Source organism: Alligator mississippiensis, chromosome 5 (genome assembly GCF_030867095.1).
Source record: "Alligator mississippiensis isolate rAllMis1 chromosome 5, rAllMis1, whole genome shotgun sequence".
NCBI lineage: Eukaryota > Metazoa > Chordata > Crocodylia > Alligatoridae > Alligator > Alligator mississippiensis.
In genome coordinates this window covers 50167275-50191835 of record NC_081828.1, presented here as the reverse complement: position 1 = coordinate 50191835, position 24561 = coordinate 50167275, and the positions used below count along the sequence as shown (strand labels likewise).

The 24561-nt window shown below is 47.2% G+C and overlaps 1 long non-coding RNA gene across 1 annotated transcript in view; it reads left to right on the top strand.

The window, feature by feature from the left end:
- Window positions 1-10308, top strand: part of LOC132250623 (uncharacterized) — a 52749-nt gene extending 42441 nt beyond the window's left edge. The window contains exons 3-4 of the long non-coding RNA XR_009462215.1: window positions 7962-8296; window positions 9957-10308. This is a non-coding gene — a long non-coding RNA (uncharacterized LOC132250623). The remainder of the gene's footprint in view (window positions 1-7961; window positions 8297-9956) is intronic.
- The last annotated feature ends 14253 nt before the right edge of the window (window positions 10309-24561 follow it).

Below are 24561 nucleotides of genomic sequence, written 5' to 3'. Positions count from 1 at the left end.
GATGTTTCCCAGCCCTCAGGCTGTTTACCCCAGGCATCCTAGTTGGAGGTTGGGGTCTCGCCTCAGCTAGGGTTACCATATTTCCAGTTCCAAGAGAGAGGAAATCTGTTGGGGGGGGGAGATATAATTATAGGGGGAGGGCAGTTTCTAACTGTTACAGTAAATAACAGGTATTATTGCCTCAGAAATTAAATGTAAAAAAAAAATAAAGCCACGGCCACCCCCTGGACCTGCTGGTTTCCCTCACTCCGAATGTACAATCCCCTGCCCTCCCAAGCTATGCTCCTGCTGCTCACTCCCAACCCACAGTACCCAACCCCCAGGCCATGCTGGTGCCCCTCACTCCCAACCCACAGCCTCCTCACACTGCCACACTCCTGACCCACAATTCCCCACCCCCAGGGAGCCCCTCAGTCCCAAGCCACAGCCCTCCCAGTCCTGCTGGTGCCTCTCACTCCTAACCTGCAGCCCCCTGCTCCCCACAGCCCTGCTGGAGGGGGCCCCCAGCTGTCCCTGGCCTGACTGGGCTGGGGCAGGGCGGCTGCAGTGGCTCTGGCTCATGCGGGTGGTGGCAGAGCAAGTTCAGCGGGTTGGAAAGAGAAGGAGGGGAGGACTTTAGCACCCCCCCCCCTCCGCCCTTGGCTGAAACTCCCATACTGCGCCAGGTGGCTTAGCCATTGTTCTCCCCCGCCCCCAGCAGTGTCTCCCAGTCACCCTGCCCTGGCGAGCAGGGGCACTGGCCCCAGTCCTGCTAGTTCAGCCATGCATCTCCCCACCACCCCTGAAGGGTGCCCCCCGGCCCCTTCCTCCACTCGAGAGGCAGGCACCCCTTGCCCCCGCTGCAGCCTCAGCCCCAGCCGCCTTCTCCCAGTGCTGGCAGGTACCCACTCCCCCAACACCCCAATCCCCTCCCCACACACATATGCCACTGCCACCCACAGCAGCCCAGACAGTTTCTAAACCTTGGCCCTCCACCCCCTGCTCCCCATAGACCTACGTGCATCCAGCTTCTGGGCCTGCTCCCACCACCCTGCCTGGCTGTATGCCAGCCATGTACGTGTGTGCACACAGACACACATAGCACCCCTTGCCCCCAATTGCCCCAAGCAGCTCCTTGCAGGTTGGAAGGCTGCCAGCCTGCAAGGGGAAACATGCAGTCTCCTCCTTTAAAGAGGAAAATCTGCATTTTTCCACAGCAAATAGAAAATCCAGATCCCTGGTAAACATGCATAGTGCTAGGGCAAGCCAAGAAATGCAGCTCTACCAGCATCATTGTTGAAAAAGGACTAGCTGAGCAAAATCCCAGACATTTGTTCATTTTTCAAAAAAACACCCAGACGGAGATTGGAGACCCAAAAAGAAGACATCTGGGAAAACCCAGACACATGGTGACCTTGGCCTTAGCTGCCAATGTGCTCCTCTCAGGTCTTCTGCCAAGATCACACTATTGCCCTAGCACAGGGTCTGAATTTATATCCTGTAAGCCCAGCCCCTTGTGGGTCATGTGACTCCTGATTACCTCCTGGAGGCTGCTTCATCTGCAGTCTGCCTTCTCTTAAAGTAGCAGGAGCCCCAAGACCCCTGCAACACAGTCCAGCCCATGGTTCCAGCTCTGCCTTGGACTCTGCAGAGGACCCAGATGCTAGGGCCTGCATGGAACTGGAACTGCCTCAGGTGCACTGTTCTGTGAAAGGGTGTGCAACTGCATCACTCCAACTCTCTAGACCCACCCCTGCCCTTGCGTTCTGCCATGCAAATGCAGACCCACAGTCCTGCAAATAACCCATGGAAGTAGACACCTGAGTTTGCACAAAACCTCATTGACTTGCTGTGGGTGATGGTGTGGCCTAGAAGATAGTGCACTGGACAAGGGTTTCAGAGACAGGCTGTATTCCTGGCTTAGTTTGCTTCATTAGCTTGGCTGAGTTGCTTCATTTTCCTGTCTCCCCTGTAAAGTTTCCTTCCTGTCAGCTATGGATATGAGCTTCCCCTGTAAAGTGCTTTGAGATCTGTAGATGAAATTGTTATATAGGAGCTTGGAATAATAGTTGCTAGGGCTTGCATCTTGGCTCATTACCCTATGGGGGGTGGGAGATTATTCTCACCTACCTCACCTTCTACCAGCAGTATTTTGGCACTGGATTCATTGTTAAGTCTGAAGTTAGTTTCCCATCATTTACAAGCCTGGCCCCTGATGCTGCAAGCTTACATTGATGTGGCTGCCTGCAAAGGAGGCCCTGCTGAAGGCAACAGGATTCTGTTTAGATCCTGGGCTCTGGCTATACTGTGGGACCTTACTGGCAGAATGGGGACCCCACATTTTTCAATCCTCATCCTGCAATTTCCTGAAGTTTCATATGATCTGCCTCATCTCAGGGGAATAATCTTGGGAGCTCCGGGGTGGCGGGGGGGAATCAGAAAAATAAGTTTCCAAGTGGTGCTGTTCTGTGGCTGACTTTGCACTAGCTATTTTAATTTATTCTGGCTCATTGCATTTTCAAACCAGCTTGGCCAGAAAACTCCACAGTTGTTTAGTTTGGCTGATCTTGCTGAAAAGAATTGCCTTGGGGGTGGGGGTGTTCTTTGGTTTTGTGGGGAGAGGAGGAGTTCGTGGGAGAATTACAAAGTGAAGTCACAGAAACAGCTTTAGAATACAAAGCTCACATTGAGGCAGCAGGGAAGGGGTTAAATTAAACCAGGGTTATAAATAAAAGGCACAGGGCCTTCTATTGACAGCCGGGGGGGAGGAACCCAGAGGTGGGGAGAGGAACTTGAAAGTGAAATGGCTTCTCTCTAAGGTGGGTACAGATTCAAGTTGGATCCGGGAAACTGGCTATAGAGACTTTGGGCATGTCTATACATCACCCTACGGTGATGTAGCATGTGCTATGTCACTGTATGGTGTGCTATGGAGACATAGTGATCACATGGCGCTACATATGATCACCAGCTACGTTGCTGAGCGGTGCAGTCCCCTGGTATATTGCACTGCTATGGCAATATAAAGGTGATAGCTAACCATGTGTTGCACGCACAGCACAGTAACTGACTGTTTCAAAAGGAAGTACTAAAGTACGGAGCCATAGCAATGTCACCATATGGCGATGTGTAGACACACTCTTTGTGACTTAAGATCTCTCCTGTTTTGCTCTTCTTTGTCTGCTGCTTGGCTCTTGCTTTGGAACAGGCTGAAGGAGGTACTAGCTCTGTCTCCCTGTTGGGCTGGAGTGGAGAAACTCTCTTTGAAGTTGCATCTTGGACTGTTCTTACTCTTCCCTATAACTGGTGCAGATAGGTGAGGCCACAGCTATACATAGAGCTGTGTGCAGCTTCGGTCCCTGATTTGATTCAGCGGCGATTCAGCCTGATTCAGTGGCTGAATCTCCGAATCGAATCAGAGGACCCCTTAATCCCTCTGAAATGAATCAGAACCCTCCAAATTGATTTGGAAAGATTTGGAGATCTGGACATAGAAACAGCTTTAAATGTTTTTTCTACATATCTCTAGGTAGCAGGTGCTCATGAGTGCTGTGATGCTGGGGTGCATGGAGTGTCCTACAGAAGCACAGGGGGCTCCCCAGTGCACTTGGCAGCAGACCCAGAAGTGAACCAGAAGCACTTCCAGTCCACGTCCAGGTCTTCTGGGGAGTGTGCTGGGGGGTGGGGCCCTCCGTGCTCCCCCGGCTCAGTGACTGGTGCCTTCTGGATCTGGGGGGGGGCACCCGGGGTACCCCTGCAGCCGATCACCAAGCTGGGGATGCACGGTGGGCCCCCCCAGCACACTTCCCGGAAGACCCAAAGTATTTCTGGTCCACTTCTGGGTTTGCCGCCAAGCACCTGGAGGCCCGCCTCCCCCCGAGATGCTCCATGCGCCCCAGTATCGCAGCGATCACGAGCCAAACCTGCTATCTCAAGGTTTGTAGAAAAAATGTTTAAAGCTGTGTCTGTGTCTGAATCACTGATTCTCTGAATCAGCATCAAATCTTCAGGTTTGGATTTGGTCATATCAAATCAGGGACAGTGATCCAAATCAATTAATCGAATCACTGTCCCTGATTTGGGCCGAATCTGAATCGAATAGGGCCCGCTTCCCACACCCCTACTATACAGCTCTGGTTTCAAGCAGTGAGGTTGAATCCCTCTTCTATTTTCTTCCAGACAGCTTCATGCTTGAAGTTTCTTAAGATGAATAACGTTCTGAAGAAATGTACAGTGTTGTGTTCCTGAGGTGATTGGGCTCTACTGCAGCTTGTTTTCAACCTCACCTCTTGTCAAACAAAGACTCCTTGTTGGCAGATTATTTCCAATTCAGTGCCCAGGAGGCTTGTGGGGCTGGCTTTCTCCCTTGTAGCCCAAGGTGACCTCATCCCTAGGCCCCTGGAACCTGGAGTAGCTGTTTAATACTGGAAGGGAGCAGTTTGGCAAAACAACGATAAATAGACCTTGAACAAGGGGCTTGCTCTGGTGTTCCAACCATGGCGCCAAGGGTATGTCTGCACCACGGTAGTAGAGTGCTCAGCCAGGCCGCCAAGAAAATAAGACTTATCTGGCCACTGCTGCTGTGCATGGATCAACACCATAAATGAGGCCCTGAAGATGCCATTGGGCCTCCCACCATTGACACCATGCCTAAGCTCTGGTTTTGGGGTGCTCAAGAATGGGGCTTGGGGCACTCTCAAGGTTTGTGCTCAAGAATGGTGCTTGGGGCACTCTCCTCAGGGCATCCTCACTCTGGGGTTGATGCATGTGAAGTGCAAGTGGATGGACAGGCTTTGTTGCTGTGGTGGGGCAAGTGATCACCATTTCTGTGGTATAGATGTATCCCAAAAGCCTTCAGAACCTCCTGTTCTCAGGCAGAAACCCCTAGATGCATTAAAATATAGTATACCCTGCTTTCTGTTATGGAGGCTCCTGGCAGACATTAATTTAGTTCTGTGATTGGGATCTGAAGGATATTATCCCAGATCCCAAAAATCATGTGTCCTAGCATGACTAATATGCACTGTAATTGAGATCTGGATAAATTTAATCAGATCCCAACTGTAGAAGTGCTGGCGTGTGAGGAGTCAGGCATTGGGGACCTGTCCCTGATGCAGTGCTTCCCATGGCTTCCTTTCAACCTGCCACTTTCAGCTTCCTGGCTTGCTGGGATCCTACCAGTTGATCAGCTCCCTACTGGCACCAAAGCTGTTCTGTAGCACAATGCCAAACATGTCACCTGTCCAAATTAAAGCATGATGCAAATCAGCCACAAAGATGTTCCACATTAAATGCAGAACATCTTTGTGTCTGCCATTTTATTGTTCCATAAATTGGCTGAACACATGGCACATTACAATTTATCACATGATTAACACATTAATCTCAAAATATATGTAAGACCTGGGCCCGAACAAACTTCCACTGAGGTCTATATAAGATTGGAATCTACAAGGCAGGTGCTCATTTGGGATAAATCCTCCTGAAGTTATAAGTATGACAGTTGATACCTGCTGAAGGCTTGCAGGACTATGGACCTTAAAGGCAGATGCACTGTGTTGCTGACTTTACCCAGGCCCCTTTGGATTCTGCATGTCATAAGCAGGGGGTCTACTTAGCTTGTGGCTAGATAAAGCAATTTTTGTGGCTTGGTTATGGCACAAAGAGCCGAGTTTGTGGTCATTTCTAGGTGACCTTGTCCCTTGCCGTTGAGTGGTGGAGGTGCATATACTATATAATTTCATAGCAAATTCCACAGAACGTAAATTGTATCATATAATTTATCATATGTTTATAAACCTAAATATTAGATTTAAATCTAAATTTAAATATGTTATAAATATAAATTTATATACAGTATGAATTGTAACAGATATCATCATAACTTATCATTATAGGTAGCATTCTACAAAAATTTGGAAATACTAATTAATACTAACTTTAATAGAAACATTTTCACTTCACTGACTGGTGCCTTCACTTAGTCAACATCACTAGCAGACAGTAGGTCTGAATCACATGAAATAGGGCTGCAGTAATTGTCGCATTATCTTTGTATTATGGTAAGCATTGGGATATTCTAAAACAGTGTATTATATGAATAATATGGGGGAGGGGGGTTAGGTTAATTTCACGGGAAATAGTGGCCAATGCAGTATTTCCTGGCAATTGTGGACAATGCTGTTTTTTGTGTTTTTTGCAAAACTGCAAATTAAGTAGACCCCTAGTTATAAGGTACTCCTAGGGTTGGACTATAGTTTTGTATGATCCTTTATAAAAAGGTGACACATCCTTCACTTGGGGAGCCCTCAAGTGTTGCTTAAATGCCATCTGTCTGGTGCCAAAGATGCTAACAAGCTACTAGATCTAGACCTGTTGTGTCTCGATACAAAGATTTATTTTTAGAGCTTTGGTATTTTAAATGATCTGTTATAATTTCATGCTTAAATAACACTAAGTAATGTTCCCTGTTTGCATAGTGTAATTGGAAGATGCAAATAAACCAACAAACCGTCAATGACTGATCTTTCTGGGTCTTTGTAACCAGGAAGAAACAGAAGGAAACAAGGACTTGGCTGATTAGAACCTAGGGGCATGCACCAGAAGGCATTCCAGTTTGTTCTTGAGCTGTGCAAAAAACTGAAAAGTGTTTGGCAATGGAAAACATAGTTTCCATTAGGTTTATGTTTTAAAGTGAATGTAATATTTTTGGGAACTGATAGATGAATCTGGGTGCAACACAGGATTTTTTGAGACTGCAGAAAAGATTTAGAAAATTTTCTGAACTTATATTTAGCCTGTACTTACTTATGCCTTTTGAACTTTGAACTGGAATCATCAATGTTTTGCTTAAATTTAAAGCTTTTCCATGTCACGGAATTTCTAGAAATGTGTCAGTGTGAATCTGGAACAACTCACTTCAGAGTTGGGACCACCCTTCCATTTCAGGGAACCGTGGCTGGCAAAATGTGAATTTACTTCATTCACTAACAGTAAACTGATTCTTTTTCTGGATAAAGATGGCTTGGGTTTTGGCTTAAATCTTTTATTTTAGGCCTGTACTTCAAATGTGCAGAAGTGAACCAAACTGGTCAAACTCTGAAATCTAATCATGAATCGTGTATCCATCTACCAGAAGTCTGTTTCATTGTAGAACAGGTATAACATGAGCTTTGCACACTTTCACACATGAACAGGCCAACCAACCAGCCAACGTGTCTTAACCTTGACCTGGATAACCACCTGTAGGCGTTGGTAGTAGCTCTTATCTCTACACTCATGTACTGGGACCACCAGCAAAGGTGCTAGCTGTGGTGTGCTTTCAATAGCCACTGAAGTGAGACCACCAACTTTTTCTAAGTAAACTACCAAACAATCTTCAGATGTTTCCTCTTAATTACTGGCTACCTGGTCAAGATTTGAACTAATGAACCCCAGAGACAGGGTCCCACAGTGACTACAATCTGTGAGTTACCCAGTTCCCATTATTTTACTTTCTCTTTAGAATCCTTGTCACCAAAGTGATAAATCAGTGGGTGACCCCCATCTTGTTTCTGGAGGATGGCAGCTGTATACAAGTATAAATCTTAAGAGGAGAAAAGACATCTCAAGTCTGCAAATTACTTAATGCTCTGACTTTCTGTGCTAAGGTCTGATATTATTTTGTTCTTGGAGCCTTTTTACTATAGGGCTTGATAGCAGGAGGACTGAAGTTCTCTGTGTATCTATAAAACGGCTATAGCAAGGGCAGGACTTCCTGACCTACAGTACTGGCTATTACCAGTAGTCTTCTGGGTTTACAGGTGTAGTGTTCTTACAGCTGTAGTGGGACTAATCCCCAAAGATGATGATGGCAGCTCTGCAGGTCATCGTGATGCTACTCTCATTACATGTATCTGGTCCACATGTGAGATATTTGCTTGACCCCTCTTGCCTCCAGTTCCAACCCACTAACTATGACATTCCTTTTTTTTTTTTTTTAGTATCTTCTGTCTGAAGCACAATGCAGTATCATCAGATGATTAATCAATATAGCTGCAAAAATGAAGTTGTGAGTGTACAGCTTTGGAATTGTACAATGAAACTACAGGACTCCCAGGGATGACTCTGACAGGTGCCTAACCCTGCAGTCCCCAAAGGCTCCACCCAGGCAGGGGTAGAGTCCCTCCCAATGGCTACCACTCTCTCCTCCTCATTTCGTTGTATAAGGAATGTGGGCTGAGTCCATGTGGACCTTCTAGACTTCAGGCCCAGCCTCCTTTACCTACCTAGGATGGTTTTAGATCAGCTTGGTGTTGAAGGCACGAGAGTGAGAAAGGTACATAGGAAATGAAACAGTGGTGTGTGAGGGCTGTTTTGAGAATGGGTTGAGATGCTGGAAGTCAGTGTCCTACTTCCTTTCTTATTACCAGTTGTCTTAACTTTGTTTGCAACTGGGTCTTCCCCAATGTCCCATCCCCCACTTTGCCTTCTCTGTCCCACCTCAGGTCCCTGACAGGAGTCTCTCTCTCCTTCCCCTGCCAGCCCTTGGCTGCTATTTCATGCTGTCTTCCCTTCCTTTTCCCTGTCGATACCCTCCTGTTTCCCCCAACCGCTGCCTGGCACTTGGCATGTTGGCTCCCAGCCAGCCTCCTTTATTGTTCCAGGCTGTCTGAGTTCTGCTCCATCTACCCCTCTTCTGTTCCCCACCCCCTACTGCACAAACCTCGGCTCTGTTTGTGCCTGCATTTGCATTTCTGCTGACTGCAAGGATTGGTTTAATTTCATGGGTGTCATTTCCTTCAAGAAATCTCTCTCTGAGCAGCAGCCCGACGAATCCCTGATAAAACATATTTTCCTACGGTAATGATTTTATGGGCTCATAAGTCATGAATTTATTATGATCTCAGCCCCTGCTGCTGATTGCTGTAAAATGCAAAGTAATTAACAGCGAGCGGTAGCAGCTATTCCCACCTGGTAGCGTGTTCTTTGGTACGCTGATGGGTTTGATTAAAGTAATGAGTAAAGTGTAAAGCCTGGCTGTAAAATATTAGCATGATTAATGCAGTATCCTAAATAAGAAACAAAACTAATGGGCATGGTTTGAGAAATTAAAAAAAATATTCCCCTCCCTCCCTCTAGCTATTGTTCTGGCTCATTTCTGCCTCTTTTTCTGTTAAATAATGTATGGATTTCAAGGCCAGGGGGCAGGCTAGCAATGCATATTGCAGTTTCATAACATTTTAAGTGCTTCTGTTAATTCCCTCCCCCCTTTTCTCTCTACTCCTGTTGGATAGATGAGAAAAGAATCAAGTTTTCTGAAGTTGACTTGAGTCGGATGCAATTTTGTTTGGATTACAGACAGTCAAGGACCCAGCTTAATGAGAACCTGGGCAGTGGAAGGCTCAGTTTATAGCCTCAGAATAAAAATCCTGACACTACTGTGGAAGTGTTGTTCATGGTTCCATAGTGTAAAATGATCTGAGTTGTGTGCTTAAATCAGAATCTGTAAGGTTTTTTTTTACACATGAAGAATACAGCATGTCCTTCCCACAATTGTAGGACTTGCACAGAGAAGATTTTTTTCAGAATTTAAAAGTAAACCCATTACTGGGTTGGAGTGGGAAATTAATTCAAATAAGTCCAAAGAAACGTAACCATCTGTGCTAAGCCTCTCCTTTAATTCCTTCCTCAAAGAAAAAAAATAGATAGCCTGTCTGATCTGATTTTTTCCCCCCTCTGGGGGCGGGGGGGGGGGGGGCGTGCTGGAGGGAAAGCATGAGTGATTTCTGTAAAACAAATCAGCTATTTTATTTTTTTATTTTTATGTCAATAACCTGTTTTTAATGTTGGGGCAGGGTTTACAAGAAAGGGCTATTAGAAAAAGCTATTTTTAATAAAAATACAATATTTTTTATTATTTGTATTCTCAAGATTTCTAGCTATTTAAGTGGGACAGTTCATTTCAGCTCCTAATTTTGTCTCTGTCCTTGTTATAGAGCATCATGATGTGTGGACTGACTGACTTTATAAACAAGAAGTGTCTACTAAACAGGTACAACTGTAGACAGAGATGAGCTTTCAGCACAATATGAAGTCAAGCCTTGTCTTTTTTGTTTACCAGGGGCCACAAACTAGTTGAAATTGTACTCAGGCATTGGAGGTGTCTGCTCTGCACAACGTATGGAAGAACATACAGCATTCTTGTGAAGTGTGCCGGACTTGTCTGGCAGTATTATGTTGTATTGTACTCTGCAAACTGTGTTTCCCATGATACGATCTCTCCTTGCAGGATGAAATAATTTTCTGCATGAAGCAGAAACTATATGATGGTTCCACTAAAAATGAATTTTTTCCCAAACCTCACGAGATGCCTTGCTAAGTCCTTCCAGTAATTTTACACTCTGTCCTTCAAGCAGTGTTATATCCTCCCAGGAAAGGAGTTGTGTGTCTTTCTCAATGCACTAGTTAGTCAAGATGGAGAGAATGCTGGACTCTAAGGGCCGGATCCTATTCCAGCTATTAGGCGTCTATGTGCAGTCCTATTCCTCTTGCCCCATTGGAGTCCTTGAAAAACCACTAACATGTCTGCTTTGGCATCTCAGCCTTTATACTAAGCCACAGAGAGCAGTGAGGAGGAGGAGGACTCAGTCTCCTTTGTGTTTGTTTTTTAAGGGCTCAAACAGGGTGGACTAGGTTTGGACCTGGGTATCTAATAAGTTAATTAAGATCTAGCCCTAAGCATTAACCACAACAAAGAGAATGTGAGATGAGAAACAGCACAATGATACTGGGGCTTGAAAAGACCTATTTTGAATGAGGTGATGTATATGGTATTTATTTATTGTTGTTGATAGGTGGTGTTTTCAAGCACGCTCAATGTCAGTCTGACTGCTCCTACTAAACATCCAAACCAGGCTGCCATTGACCTCAAACGAGGCAAAGTTAAACCAGTGGGAGTTTTCATATTGAGTTTTCAAGGAGAACAGAGTTTGGCTAACAATGAGTGCTCTGAAAAGTCCCATCCGGAACCTTTCTTTGTTGCCATGGAGTGGGCCTAGCATTTTACACACATACAAAGAGCGATATTCCTACCCCCAAGCGAAATGCAATCTTTACTAAGGCAAAGTTTTATGGGAAATGAGGAGAGTGCCTGGGGAGCTGTCAGTTTGCTGCATTTTTTCCCTTTTCTTCCTCCTTTCTCTCATATTCAGAGGGGGTTAGAACATGAATTGCATTCTACTCAACTTCCACCCCCGAGATCAAACAGGGCCATGGTCTCCGAACAGTTGGAAGCTTCAGATGCAGGGATGAGCACTGAAAATAAACCACATTGCTCTTTGGCTTAATGTCATTGGGATCCATAGCAAGCATTCAGGAAGAGTGGGAAGACAGTGTCTTAGCTCTGTTGGGGGTATTATTTGTCTACCCAGGTCTCAGACAATGCTGCTGTGGGGTCATATTTGGCAGACTTTCTCAGTCACCAGAAACATTAAGAATATGTGTGAGAACTAATTTCAGTGGGAGCTCTGGGTGCCAGGCATCTCTGCAAATCAGCCCATTAGTATTTTTAAATGAAAGACTAAGTCCTGCAGACACTGCTGGGCCTCCAGAGATGTGTTAGTATGGCATCCTACAGCGCACAGCTTCAGTCTCCCCCATTAAATCTATTTCTCTTTCCTTTTATCCATTTTGTCCCTTCTTCCTGGCTAAAGCCTTCTATTGCAATTCTATCCAAAATATGGCTTTGCTATCAGTTTCCAGCATTTCTCCTGTCTGGAAGTTTATAAAGAATTTTTTCTCCCCCCCCCCCCCCCCCCCAGTTAATCATATAGATGAAATTGAGCTGTAATGTTACTGGTTGTAAGAAGATAGAGCAGAACACACATTTTGGGCATATCCACAGATTCTCGAATTGCCTGCAAATCAATAAAAATGAATGCAGAGTGAGTGCCTAAAAAAAACCCCCAAACCCTTCTGGTTTTATTTTTAAACACACACACACACACTCACTCTCTCTCTCTCTCTCTCCAAAGAAACCTGCAATCCCCTTCTATTCCATCTTCTGTTTAAAGGCAGGTAAGAGTAAAGTTACTAGGGCTGATATGGTGGCACCACAGAGAGAAAGGTTGAATTTTTCCCCACTCTGCATATGTACAGCAGGTAACCCCTCCCCCCAATAAACAAACAAACAAACAAAAACAAACCCAAAAATGAACACCAAAAAATGTTGGAATTGGTAGGAAAGTTTTATATCTGTCGTGAGACAGTCACAGTGCTGGGGTAAATCAAGGTTGACGGTTTTAGCATCTCCTCTCAAAAAGAAAGCAATTGTGTTTTTTATGTTTATGTTCTGCTCGACTAATCAAGGTGAGCAAGAGGCACTCAGTGCAGGAAATCTTTTCGCATGTTGGGCTGATTGTTTGCTCTATTTTTTTTTAATTCGTGCTACTACATGGCTGTCTATTGGGTTATTGGGGTTGTGGAGGAGAGGCGAGGGAGGGAACCCACAGTTGATTATCTTCCTAATCTTTCCAAGGCAGCATCTTACTGCGTGGAGCTGTGTCACCTGAGGGTCATCATCATGTGTCAGGCAAAAACCTTTGCTTTTCATCCAGGCTCAAGCTAATACTTGGGACTCACCCCTGGCCTCAGTTGTTTGGGCTGTGCAGAGGTGGCTGGGGAGGCTTTGCTGGGGGAAGTGTCATTGCTGAGCAAGTCCTTCACTAGTGTCGGAAATCGAATCATAGAAATCATAGAAAGATTTGTTACTTTGAATGGGAAGAGGAAGGAATTCCCAAGGCTAGGAAAGGGGTTATCATATGACCCCCATCATGTTCTTTTTCACAGGATAACTGGGGCTTTGCGGGGATAAGTTGGTCATGTGACTATGGCCTCAGTGGGAGACCTTTTGCCAACGTAAATCAGAGCAACCCAGAGGCTCTTCCTAGGCCACGTTTAAAAAAAGCATTGAAGTTCTCAGGGAAGTCCCGTGAACATCAATGGGAGCTCTACCTGTGTCTCTGTGTTGTGCTGTACTGTGTAGCAATGCTCCTCCGAGGCAGGGTCTGATTGACACCTAGGGATGAGGGGCATCCATATGCTCCTAGATGTGCTGAAGATGGAAAAGGGGCTTACCATATCTTGGCTTCCTCCACACCTAGCCGTTAGGTGTTTCCAGCTCAGCTCAGGCAGGATGTTGTCACAAGGATCACAGGAGATTTCTGGTGTCAGCACAGGAGTTTTATTTAGAAAAGATTTTGTTTCGCTCTGTGTATCTGCAACCCCTGCCTGGACCCTGTTACATGCTTTGCTCCCCATTGGGACTACCATGGAGCCAAGATGAGCAAACCCTTCCTTCTGCAAGTGATGGGGAGGTGGCAGGATTGCCAGATTGGGGTGGGGCGGGTAGGGAGGAGGTAGCTAGCAACAGTAGTGGTGGGAGACCTGAGAAGACGTTTGACCAGGTTAGGTGCTTTCTAAGGATTAGGGGAAGGAGAGATGGTGACAAGTCCCTTGTGAAGAGGGAAGGGTCAGAGATGGGAGGGCTTTGCAGGGAAGGAGCATGTCTGTCATGTATGGCTTAAGTTTAAATGTCACCATGCAGCCTTTGTAGCTCCCTCCCACCAGCTCTGCATTTAATCTTTCATGCACATTACAGGATGCCCTGCGTTCAAATGGCAGAGCTGTGCTTGACAATGATGGACACGTGCATATGACAGGACTTTGCTGGCTGTTACCTGGAGCGGCAGCTGTCTGCCAGTGCAAGGCAGGCTAGCTCAGGGTTGTTTGTGGCAGATGTTAAGCAGCAGGGCACACCTCTGGCCAAGACACATGCTACAGTCTGTCCCACAGACTGGCCGCTGAGAACCTGGACTGGTGCTGGGGGAGCTGCTGCCTGCTACTGAGGGCTATCTAGAACACGGGGCTGAGAATCTGTTCCATGTTTTGCATGTATAAGAAGCTCATTATAGCATTACATGAAGGGCAGGGCCTGGTCCATTGTGTTCAAGGCTTGACTGAGACAACATACAATAAAATAAATGCACCCATGCTCTTTTTCCATAAAAGCAGTTGCACCTTTTATTTTTCCTCTAACGTGAAATAAACACAAGCAGTGAAAGTTCTCCACTGGGGTAGGTGAGCATTGGCATCGGTGCAGCAAAATTGATTTATGCCAGCTGAAGATCTGGCCCAAGTGTATTTATTTCAGTGGTTGAACCCTGTTTTTCTCTCCTGTATCAGGCCCTTAAACTGAAGCCCATTAAAATCGATAGGAGTCTTTCATTGTTTTCAGCGGGCCTTTGAAATAAGTCTAAAAAATTACATGTGTTGGGCAAGAAATAAATGCTACTGTAACATTATGGCTAAGAAGGTGAATGGACCAAGTCAGGACAGTCGTAGTTATGGTTCCCATGGCAGTCACAATTCAGCTGTGTTGTCCATGGAAATGGAAGAGTTGAATAGCATCTACAGTAATGCAAAATCCTACCAGGCTGCAAAGAGAAGAAGTTGCTTTGAGAATCATCGCTGTGAATTTTCTGTTTCTTGTGTAATGAAGTTTTTAGCTCTGACACTACATTCACACTGTTTCATAGTTTCATAGTAGCTAGGGTCAGGAGGGACCTGAACAGATCATCTAGCCTGACCCCCTGCCACAGGCAGGAATGAATGCTGGGTTCACAAGACCCCAGACAGGTGATCATCCAACCTCTTCTTGAATTTGCCCAAGGTAGGGGCGAGGACCACTTCCCTGGGAAGTTGGTTCCAGATTTTGGCTACCCTAACTGTAAAATATTGCCTTCTGATCTCTAACCTAAACCTATTCTGCATCAGCTTATTACCATTGTTCCTTGTCACCCCAGGTGGTGCTGGGGAGAAAAGAGCTCTACCTATTTGCTGTTGATCTCCCCTGATGAGTTTGTAGGCAGCCACCAGGTCCCCCCTCAGCCTGCCCTTGCTGAGGCTGAACAGGTTCAGGTCCCTCAGTCTCTCCTCATATGGCCTGTCCTGCTGCCCTCTCACCAAGCGGGTGGCCGTCCTCTGAACCCTCTCCAGCCTGGCCACATTCCTTTTGAAGAGCGGTGCCCAGTACTGGATGCAGTACTCCAACTGCGGCCTGACCAAAGTCGCATAGAGGGGGAGTATCACCTCTCTGGACTGGCTTGAGATGCACCTTTGGATATATGACAAGGTATGGCTGGCCTTGCTGGCTGTGGTCTGGCATTGGCGGCTCATGTTCATCTTGGAGTCAATAATGACTCCAAGATCCTGTTCCGCCTCTGTGCTTTCAAGAAGGGAACTACCCAGCCTGTAAGTATGCTGTGGATTCCTTCTCCCAAGGTGCAGCACCCTGCATTTGTCTATGTTGAACCCCATCCTATTCTCATCTGCCCACTTCTGTAGTCTGTTTAAATCTAGTTGCAGCCTCTCTCTCCCTTCAAGTGTGTCCACCTCGCCCCACATCTTAGTGTCATCAGCAAACTTGGACAGCGTGCTTTCCACTCCCTCATTCAAGTCGCTGATGAAGATGTTAAACAGTGCGGGCCCAAGGACCGAGCCCTGGGGTACCCCACTGCTCACATCTCGCCAGGTTGAGTACAACCTTGGGTGGAGGGCATCTGGACCTGCAGATTTAAAAATGTCTAGCCCTTCCAGAAGATCCCTAACTACATCTGCATTGACTGAAGGCCTGACAGAGCTATCCCCAAGATTATCCCTACCTCTAGTAGGTGGGATGTCCCGGTCCCTGTTCAAGGAAACGGAGAAAAAGAAACTATTAAAAATATCAGCTTTATTGTCTGGCGTAGCCACAAGATTACCGTTTGCATCTTGTAGGGGCCCTACATTGCCTCGTGCCCTCTTGTTGCTCCCAATGTACTTGAAAAAGGACTTTTTGTTGTCTTTAATAATCCTGGATGCTAGGCTGAGTTCCATCTCTACCTTGGCCTTCCTAATAGCCCTCCTGCACTCACGGGCCGAGGAGAAATACTCCTCCTTGGTGATAATTCCTCCCTTCCACTGGTTGTACACCCCCCTTTTAGTCTGCAGACATTGCTGAATGCCCTTGCTGAGCCAAGGGGGTTTCTGAGCACTCTTACCCTCCTTGCTTCTCTCAGGGACTGTTATCCTTTGGGCCTGGAGGATCGCCCCCTTAAGGTACGACTATCCCTCGTGGACTCCCATCTCTTCTACCTTCTGGGCCCTTAGTGCCTCCCCCACTAGTCTCCTAAGCTCATTGAAGTTGGCCTTTCTGAAGTCAAGGGCTTTAGCCTTGATGTGAGCCCTTGACACCCTGCGTTGGATAGTGAAATCCAGCAGCTGATGATTGCTATTGCCCAGTTGGTCAAAGACCTGCAGTCCCCTCACCAGGTCATCCCCCGTGGCCAGGACCAGGTCCAGCAAGGCGTTACCCCTAGTGGGGCTGTGCACTTCCTGGATAAGGTGAAGGTCCTGTAATACAGCCAGGAACCTATGCGAGCGGTGAGACCTGGCTGTCTGCTCCTCCCAGCAAATGCCTGGGTAGTTTAGGTCACCCATGACAATAACATCCCTTGACCTAACTGTCTCCATAAGCTGACTGGAGAAGTCCTGGTCCAGCTCTTCCCCCTGGTTGGGTGGTCTCTAGTAGACACCCACCGTAAGGTCCCTTTCGCCACGCCCCCCCTTGTAGTTTGACCCATAATGTCTCTTCCCAACCCTCCTCTTGATGATGTGAGGTGCTCTTTGACATAGAGCACAACCCCCCTAACCTTTCCTCTCTGTCCTGTCTCTTCTATGTAGGGTGTATCCCTGAATGCCCACTGCTCAGTTGTAGATATGGTCCTACCAGGCTTCTGTGAGCCCTGCTAAGTCTGGGTTCTTACTCGCAATCAGGAAGCACAGTTCCTCCTGCTTACTCCCCATACTACGAGCATTAGTGTAGAGGCATTTGAGGCCTCCTGAGGGTGCACATGCCTCCCTCCCACTCCCAGGACAGTTGTGGCCCCCTACTCCCAGGATGTTGATGCTTACCTGGACTTCCCTTCCTCTTGTCACCCTGCATGCTGATGAAGCATCCTCTCCACTCAAAATGGCCCCTTCCCCCGGCAAAGCTAGTTTAAAGCCCGCCGTACGAGATCAGCCAACCTAGAGGAAAAGATACGTCTGCCCTTAGGGGAGAGGTGAAGCTCATCCCACCCCAGCATGCCCTCCATACAAAAACATGGGTTGTTGTCAAAAAACCCAAAACCTGCCTGTGGCACCAGCTCCAAAGTCGCCGGTTAACCACATCAATGCAGGCCTCATAACGCCTACCCCATCCACTTACTGGGAGAATGGAGGAAAATACCACCTGGGCTCCTGTCTTCTTCAGTTGGTGTCCCAAGGCCTTGTAGTCCTCCATGATGTTATCCAGCTTGCCCTTGGATGCATCATTTGTACTCACATGGACCACAACCAGTGGATAGTAGTCAGAGGGCTTGATGATTTTAGGGATGGTCTCTGTGATGTTGCGAATCCTCGTTCCGGGCATGCAGCAGACCTGCCATGACCAGGGCTCCGAGCGACAGTTTGGACCACCAGTTCCCCTCAGGATGGAGTCCCCGATGACCAGAACTTTCTGTTCTTTGTGTCAGCTGTGTGCTATAACCTATATATCTCATTCACAGAAATGGTCCCACAGACATCCATGAAGAGTTCTTTCCACTGACTCTAGCGGTTCTAGGATCATTACCATGGTGAGAATATATTCCTCTAGGAATATATAGAAACTCTTGGCCAAAAGTCACAAAGTGCAAGCACTAAAGGATTAATCATTTTTGAGATTCAGGCACCATAAATCCTATACGTATATGAGATAGATGCACTTAAGCCCTAAAGAAATTCGCAGCTGTGTCAGAAGAAGGACCTAGGATTTGTGACTGTAACAAGGAGACCATGTTCTCCATCATATTTAGAGTTGTAGTGTCTTCAGTTGAACAAATGTGTAGGAGCCAGGCATATTTTCTAGCTCTCACATTAACTCTTCTGTAGAACTGGCTTTCCCATTTGTATACTAGGGAAGATGATCATTCCCTCCCACGCTTGTACACTGAGTATGGTATTAGTCACTTAATGTTGGTGAAGCACTTTGGAGATCAGTCATACATAGCTGTTTCTATTCTCGTGCATGAGTTTTTACTTTGTCTTGCTCCCTTACCTTGCTTGCTTGTTAGTTATACCTGAGTGCAAAGTCCTTTCCAGGACAGTGCATGAATGCATAACAAGACCAGTTAGTTCTGTCTCTGATAACATGAGTTTCAGCCAAGCAGTGAGTTTCAGCCATTCCTTGGAGAGGAGGAGGCTCAGGATAGATTGTATCTGCTTTCTGTTTTTCCCACAGTGGGAGTGAAAGGTACATACAAGGCTACAAATCCTGCCTCACAGTCTGCTCTTCCAGTGCAGAAAGAATAATTTGTTGGTGTATGCTCTACAACAGAGTTCTTTCATTCTACAGACAGGCTAAATTCATTTTTAACTATGATCCATGAGCTGGGATAGAAATGTACCACTGCACGTTATCCTCAACTCTTCACAGACCTTCCAGTGATATCAATGGCGATTTGCACAGAGATCAATGGTAGAACTTTACTTTAGATACTAACTAATAGGGCTGTGTAAAGCTTTGGTCACCGATTCGATTTGGAGGAGATTCGGTCCAATTCCATGGCTGAATCTCCAAATCCGAATTGAACAAGGAGACCCATTAAAAGGTCCGAATTGAATCCGAAGCCTCAAGATCAATTCAGAGATTCGGATTGGCCAGGGAGAAGCAGGCACAGCCAGCAGCTAAAGGTTCTCCTGCAGTTCCTCCAGCTGTGCCTGGCTCTCCCTGGGCAGGGGGAGCCGCAGGAGAAGCCCCCATGGCTGCCCTGCCAGGCCCTATTCCCTGCCCAGCTCCAGCCTAGTCCTGGCACTTAAAAAAGCCCTGCACTCACTGGCTGCAGCAGCAGCGATCGGGGCCTCTGAGGGCTCGTGGCGGAACCCCTGCTGCGCAGTGGGGGGCAGTGGGGATCGCCCCCTCTGCTTGGCACTTGTACAGCAGCTGTCACATTGCGTCGGTGCAGCATGGCTCGGCAGGGCATCATGTGCTGTCTGAGCGCTGAGGCAGTTCCAGCAGTCAGCCGGAGCCCAGCACAACTCAGCTCCAGTGGCCCCAGCACCCAGACAGCATGCAGGGCCCTGTACAGCCACGCTGCACCCGCGTCATGAGGCAGCTGCTGTGTGGGTACCAAGCGGGGGGATCCCCACTGCCCCCCACGGCGTGGGGGGGTGGGGGCTCTTTAATGAGCCCTAAGAGGCTCCAATCACCACTGCTGCAGCCAGTGAGTGCAGGGCTTTTTTTTTTTTTTTTTTTAAGTGCCAGGACTAGGCTTGGGCTGAGCAGGGGATAGGGCCAGGCAGGGCAGCCATGGGGGCTTCTCCTGTGGCTCCACCCCACCTGGGGAGAGGCAGGCACAGCCAGAGGAGCCACAGGAGAACCTGCAACCACCCAGCTGTGCCTACCTCTCCCCAGCCAACCTGAATCGGCTCTAAGTCTCCTATTCTGATTCAGCCGAATCTAATGGGGACAGTGATTCAGATCAAATCACTGTCCTCTGAAAAGCCAAATCCAAATCTGAATCGAGTACTTCCCTATTCACACAGATCTACTAACTAACCTTTTAGTTAGTACTGGTATTACTATTTGTTCAGCACCTTATTGCTCCATTCAGCCTTGTGTTCAGCAGGAATATTATCAGAGCTGGTCAAAATATGGAAAAGCAATTTTGAGAAAAATGGTCAATTTTGGCATGGAATCCTGTGACGGGGCATGCTCAAGGTCGGGTCTCAAGCCAGCCCGCCCACCTGTCTAAGGGGCAGTCTGCCCATTCTCGCCTACCATGACTTTGCTGTTACAATAAACTGGTGGTAAACATGGGAGGCTGCCCATTACATGCCCCAATGCCAGGTGGCATCCACGGCTCCGTACCTCCCCTACACCATGGCCCATACCTCACAGATGGCATCCAAGATGTAATCATACTCCTGGCCACAAGCTGGACCAAACCTTGTCCTCCATCAGGCTTCACACACACTCTCATACCACCCCCCTCTCACTGGGGCCTTTCACACTCCACTTCCTCTGACAGGGTCTCTTGCTCGCTGCACCATACTGTGCCCCCTGCACTCTGGCCTGTTTTCTCCTGGAGTGACCCTTCTGGCCATCAGGCTTACCTGAGTCATGCCTTGGCTGGCGACATGCAGTCTCTTGGGCCTCTCCTGTGACCCTCACCTGAATAGTGCAAGCCAGTTCACCAAATGGAGGGCCAAATTTGCCCTAGTCTGTCACTGGGCTTCTTATACACAGCACCATGATCTTGTGGGGGGTTGGTCTGTGTGCTGCCCTTCTGGCCATCCTTCAGCCCTACTCAACCCTGAATTATGCCCAGTCCTTCAGGTTGTAAAGACACACTACTATGAGTGGGCCCACCCCACCCCACCCCTGTTCTCTCAGCATCTCTCAACTGCCCCCTTTTCTAGGGGTCCACAATTGCCACCTCTCTGGGGCCTCCAGGGTCTTGCACCCATGCAGGCTCAGATGGCTGCAGCCATGCCTGGCCCCACTTCTCCCACTTAGTAACCCACCCAAAGGTGGGGGCTGGGGTTTAGCTGCCCCGACCCGCCTTACACCAGGGAGGTTCATGGTCCTGGTATTTGAGTGGGGCTGCCACACCACTGGCAGTCTCACCAGGCCTCCCTATCCTGGCAGGGTACAGTTTCAGGTCTTGTCCAGGACCACTGAAGCCTCCTTTGTCCCTATAACCTCACTCTTACCTCCAAGCTGTTCCAGGAGCAGCTCAATCTGATGTTGCCTCCTTGGCTGCTTAGCACAGACTGCTGCCTCTCTGGCCTATGTTTGAAAATGGCCACTCTCATCAGCACCTGGTGGCTGCATGCTCCTGCCCTTAAAGTGGCAGGCACCAAAGGTACACTGCCACAAATCTGTTAAACAAAGCAATCAAGTCTCTTAACCAAAATTGTGTGAAATTTAAACTGCCATCATGAATTGTAGCTTTTCCTCTAGGAAACGACCAGCTTGTGCTTTTTTCTTACCTTTTTCTTTTTCTACTTTCTCCAAAACTTTTGAGAAGTTAGTCATCAGTGCTTAATTTTTCCTTTTGCTGCTCTTTTAAACCTCCTTGCCATCACTTATTCTATTTCATTCAACTGAAAGTACAAAAAAGGAAGAGGAAGGAGAAAAGCTAAGCATTCAAAATTCTGGCTATGTTTTGACTTTCAAGAAGCAAAGCAAAGCAAATCTGAATTCAAAGTGAAATGCAATTATAACTCTCATTTAGCTTGAGAATTTCCTGTTGCTCACTTCTTTCATGACATTTTCTGCAAACAATCTTGTTTTTGATTAAACCTGTTTTTGGGGAGGGTTTTTGGTCAGAAATGTCAACCAACTATACTGAGTTACTTCCTGCTAAAGTGTAGATATATCTGTTAGTTTCTCAACCTCATTCTGTTTTCCTCGTGTGTCTTTTCTCTATATTTATGCTTTTCTGCCTTTCTTTTTTCTGTATCTCCTTTTCATTCCCCTGGCCATTGACTTCACTCCCATATCTCCTCATCCACTGAAAAGATCAGCACTGAATTAATTAATGTTGACATTAAATGTCTCCAATACTACTTTAGAGTTAATGTCCTAAATTGACTAGTTGAAAGCAGGGGTCTTTTGCTTCTCAGAGCCATTTTCTCAAGACTCAGGAAAATGAGGTAACGTTATTGAATCTTAAAAATGAGGGTTTGAAGGAACCTCAGGAGGTCATCTAATCCAATCCCCTGCTGAAAGCAGGACCATCCCCAACTATATCACCCCAGCCAAGGCTTTGTCTAGCAGGGTTTAAAGACTGTCAAGGTGGATTCCACAACCTCTCTGGGTAATGTGTTCAGTGCTTTACTACCTTCCTTATGAGAGAGTTTTTCCTAATATCCAGTGGCAACACGTAGGGGACGCACAGGGGTGAACCTGCATCTCCTGAGAGCACCGGTGCACCCCCTGCCTGGCCACGCTCACTGTATAGGTGATAAGCAGGGAAGGCAGGCGGGAACGCTGGTGCCCCCCAGCAAGTGCCAGCCTATCACTGCAGCAGCTCCCAGAAGCGGCTACAGCCACTTCCAGAAGCAGTTGCAGTGATCGGCCACTGCAGAATTGGCTGTGGGGGTCCCCTGGGCAGCAAGATTGGCCGTGGGGGGACTCCTCCCCCAGCAGCAAGACTGGTCACAGGGGGGGCATGTGCCCCCCTGACTAAAGTGGTACCAGTCTCCCATGCTAGTATCCAGCCTAAACTTCCTTTGCTGCAACTTGAGACCATTGCTCCTTGTTCTGTCATCTGCCACCACTGAGAACAGTTTAGCTTCATCCTCTTTGGAATCACACATCTGAAGGCTGCTATTAACTCCCCTCTCAGTTTTCCCTTCTCCAAGCTAAATAAGCCCAGTTCCCTCAGCCTCTCCTCAGAAGTCATGTGCCCGAGCCCCCTGACCATTTTCATTGCCCTCCCGTGGACTCTCTTCAATTTGTCCATATCCTTTCTCTAGTGGGGAGGCCCAAAACTGGACAAAGTACTCTAGATGTAGCCTCCCCAGTGCCAAATAGAGGGGAAGAATCACTTCCCTCAATCTGCTGGCAATGGTCGTACTAATGCAGCCCAGTATGCTGTTAGCCTTCTTTGCAACAAGGGCAGACTGTTGGCTCATATTCAGCTTATTGTCCACTGTAAACCCCAGGTCCTTTACTGCAGAGTTGCTGCTTAGCCAGTCGGTCCCCAGCCTATAGCGGTGCCTGGGATTGTTCCATCCTAAGCATAGGACTTTGCACTTCTCATTACTGAAAGAGGAACAGTGAGGCACACATTTTCGGAAGGTTTTCTTGGCAGTCATAAGAGCTAGCTACTTCTTTTTTCTCAAAGAAAGCTTAGGTTCTGCAACATCCTAACTATTGCAGGTAGCCCATGTAAATGCATTAAGTGGGCTGAGTGCCTGATATATGGACTGTAGAGTTAAGGGGTTAACAAACTATCAAACAGGCTTTCCTTGTTGGTTCCATTCCTCATCTCTTCTACTTCTATGCTTAAGTGAGGTCAGCAGAACCCCCAGAATGGGGATAGCAGTACAATTAGGGCTGTAGAAGTGCATAATGGAATATACCACCAAGAACTCATTTGCTGAAAGGTAGCATAGTAAACAGCAGTCATTACTGTGAAAATAGAGTTTAATGATGTATGTGAAATGAGTAGGGAAGAGCAATCCAATCCTGGTGGGCAAATGTCCATCAAAAACTGCCATCATAAATAATGCTGGGCAGTCCTTGGCTGGCATCTTCAGCAGGGAATCTGGGAATCAAATGCCCATGGAAGTCTGGATTGTCTTCACCTCAGTGAAGTTGCGCTAGGTTAGGCTTGAGGCACATCACAGGGAAGCGGGTCCAGTTTCTGGCTAATGCAGTTCGTACCCATCCCACACATAGACAATATCAGTCTCCAGAGCTGTTGATCCAACATCTTTCAAAGGGTCCTGATGGAGTTAACTGTTTGGTTCTCTTTGGCATCCAGTGGGATGATACTGCTTGAATTCCTTAGGCTCCTTTGGAAACCAGTTTAAATTCACTTAGGGATGACTTTTTGTCTTGTAAATCCCAGGTTGTACTTGTTTATTCAGGGACACAGAAGATGCATTTTGCCAAGAATACATGCATGAACGGTGTGTGCCCTCAGCAGCTGGGGGGGGGGCACGGCTGCGCTGGTGGCAGTGTGATTGCAGCAGTGGTGAGTGTGGGAGCTCCTGCAGACACAACCAGCACTGGTGGGGGTGGTGAGCGCTGGCCTGGGGTTGGTGACCACCCATAGGCGCCGCCAGCAGTGGCAGTCAGGGGTGATCATAGACTGCCCACAGATGCTGCCGGCAGTGGATGCACTGCCATTTTTTGCAGGGGGTGCGCTGCCACGTTCAGGGGGTGCACGTGTACTCGTGTGCACCTCCTATGCATCACCTATGCATCGCCCCTATGCACCTCCTATGCATCACCCCTTAATACATGGTACATTTGGCAGATGTCAAAGTATCATTAAACAAGAAACTGAACGGCAACCACAGTCAGAACTTACTGAGGAAATGCTGGTCAGCTGTGGCAAGGCTGACCTACCAAACAAGTGTGGCAAGACTGATTATTTAAAATATGATATTAAATATTTTAATATCCCTTTGTAATGAGATCCTTGGGGCTTTGGGAAGCACTTTTCACTGCCAATCATTTTTTTTTTTCTTAATTTATATTTTCAGCCCCATGAGAATGAGCATTGATTCTACATTCCATTTGTTCTGTCTTTGAAATTCTATCACTTATTCACAAACAGTGATTGGAGCTGGAGTGGAGGGGGATCTGATTATAACTGTGGCAACTATAGTTCCCGCTCTATACATCCTGACACCACTCCCAACTAGATCGGGCAACACATAGAGGGAAAAAAGGAGATGCAGAGAAAAGCAATGAAAATGGCTTTTATATGAGGTAAGATGAATGTGATAGGTCTGTTTAGT